The following is a 2,867-nucleotide window of genomic DNA, read 5'->3' on the forward strand; positions in this document are numbered from 1 at the left end:
CAGAGTCTCACTATGTTACCGTGGGTAGAGTACTGTGGCGTCACAGCTCACAGCAACCTCCAACTCTTGGGCTTAAGTGATTCTCTTGCCTCAGCCTCTTAAGTAGCCGAGACTACAAGCGCCTGCCACAACACCCAACTTTGTTGTTGTTGTTGTTGTTGTTGTCATTATTGTTTAGCAGGCCCAGACTGGGTTCTAACCCGCCAGCTCTGGTGTATGTGACTGGCGCCCTAGCAGCTGAGCTACAAGGGCAGAGCCAAGATTCAGTAAAGTGAACTTGAGTCTACAAGTCACAATCCAAATATAGGATACTCTAAGGAATTTATTCATGTTTAATGTCAATATACATAATGTGCCCAATGCTTAGCAAATAAATGAGACTCTGGCTGAGTAAAATATGAACGCACCTAGTTAGTATATGAACATGAAAAGACAGAAGACATCAAATATTAATTGATGTTACTGTTCTACTGGTAAATGTACCTGTAGAGAAAACAATAATACATTTTTCTTTCAAGGTTAAAATAGACCATCAGTTCATTATCTGTCTTGACCAATAGCTGTGAAGACAAAATAGTTCTTCTTGCCTCTGGCTTGCTTGAACCTCTTATCTGAGCTAAAGACAAAAAGAATGGCAGTACTAATGAATAGGGTATACCCAGTTCCCAAGATGAGTGCACTTGAAGTTCTCAGGCAAGTTACCTTAACATGAAACGCAAACAACAGAACTCTGCAGATATAATTGCCATGCAAGGAGTTTATTCAAGAGTCTCAGCCCCAGGGCAGAGCTTCCCAAAGGCGCTTTATGATCTATTCCTCTTGTCCAACAGAGGTTTTCCTACTGTAGCCCCCAAATTCTAATTCAATTCCTTTTAAAGTCTGGTGTTCTCCAGTCTTCAGATCTACTTTGTCCAACTACCCACAGCCATGAAATTAGCTTACAGCAAAACAGAAGAATTAATACAACGTGTGAAATAAGCATTCTCCAATTGTGAGCAGAGAGCAAGGCCTCTGTAACTAGAACAAGGTCTCGAAATCAGAACCCTGCAACGTCTTTATCACCAGGTGTTAGTAATTGTAGTAAATAATTATACAAGCCTAAAAGCAGCTATGTACCTGGGACATCTTGCTCACATTAACAGACTGCTGGCTGTTTCCTGCCTTGAAATTATTATGGACATAGCTTTTTTTTAAGAGACAGAAATTTGGAATTTTAAAAAACTTTATTAAACTCCTTGACTCAAATTCCACCTCCCATTTGATCCCGCAATCCCTAGGTATTTACCCAGAAGAAAAAAATCATTTTATCATGAGGACATTTGCACTCGATTGTTTTATTGTTTGTTTGGTTGGTTTTTTTTTTTTTTTTTTTTTCAGTTTTTGGCTGAGACTGGGCTTGAACCCACCACTTATGGCATATGGGATCAACGCCCTACTCCTTTGAGCCACAGGCACCACCCAAAGAAATTTTTTTTTTTTGCAGTTTTTGGCCAGGGGCCGGGTTTGAACCCGCCACCTCTGGTATATGGGGCCAGCGCCCTACTCCTTTGAGCCACTCCTTTGCACTAGATTGTTTATTGCAGCTCAATTTACAATCACCAAGATGTGGAAACAACCTAAATGCCCACCAACCAAGGAACAGATTAACAAACTGTGGTATACGTATACCATGGAATACTATTCAGCCATAAAAAATGGAGACCAATACATTACATCTAATGTATTGACCTGGATGGAGTTGAAACACATTCTTTTTTATAAGGTATCACAATAATGGAAAAGCAAATATCCAATGTACTCCATACTAATATGAAGCTGGTAGACAATCTAATACACACCCACAAGAGAGAAAAACTCAATTCAAGTTGGGGGGAGGAAGAATGAAAGAGGGAGGAGTAGAGGGGGACTGGGGTGGTCCCACACAATGTAAGGGTGTGTGACATACCTTTTGGTTGTAGGACACAATTATAAGAGGGACAATACCTAACAAATGCAAACAGTGTAACCGAGTAGTTTGTACCCTCTCATTAAACTGAAATTAAAAAATGAAAAATAAAAGGCTTTTGGGAAAAAAAATTCCTTGGATTTTAGCCACGTTACTCTTAGCCTTTCTTTGCCTTTATTGTCTTCTTAGCTAAAGAACCACTGAAAATGTGCCTACTGGAGTTATATACTACAGTCCTAGTGGATATGCAGTGTACCCTTTAGTGGATGTGGGCATCAAACTGACCTAGCTTTGAATCCTGATTCTGCCTTGTAGTAGGTGTGTGAGCTTGAGCAAGTCAACCTGTGTCTTGGTTTCATCTCTCGTAAAATAAAATCTAACCATAACATATAAATGATTTGCTTGTACCCGTCATTGTTCCTTTAATTCTTACCACAACCCCCAGGAGAAAGAACTATAATCTGATTTTTATTTCTTTTTTTTTTTGAGACAGAGTCTCACTATGTCACTCTCAGTGGAGTGCTGGGGCATCACAGCTCACAGCAACCTCAAACTCTTGGACTTAATTGATTCTCTTGCCTCAGCCTCCCAAGTAGCTGGGACTACAGGTGCCTGCCAGAATGCCCGGCTATTTTTTTGTTGCAGTTGCCATTGTTGTTTTAGCAGGCCTGGGCCAGGTTCAAACCCACCAGCCCTGGTGTATGTGGCCGTACCCTACCCACTGAGCACAGGAGCCACCAATAATCTGTCTTATAGACAAAGCAATTGAGGCACAGAGAGGTTGAGTGACTTCCCTAAGGTCACACAGTTGGTAAGCTGCAAAGCCCAGATACTAATGCAGGATCCAGATTCCAGGCTCTAACATCCACAACTATGGCCTTTTCAAATGAGGACATAGCTACTAAAGACTTTTTTTTTTTTT

Source organism: Otolemur garnettii, unplaced genomic scaffold (assembly GCF_000181295.1).
Source record: "Otolemur garnettii isolate 467f Iridium unplaced genomic scaffold, OtoGar3 scaffold00110, whole genome shotgun sequence".
Classification (NCBI taxonomy): Eukaryota; Metazoa; Chordata; class Mammalia; order Primates; family Galagidae; genus Otolemur; species Otolemur garnettii.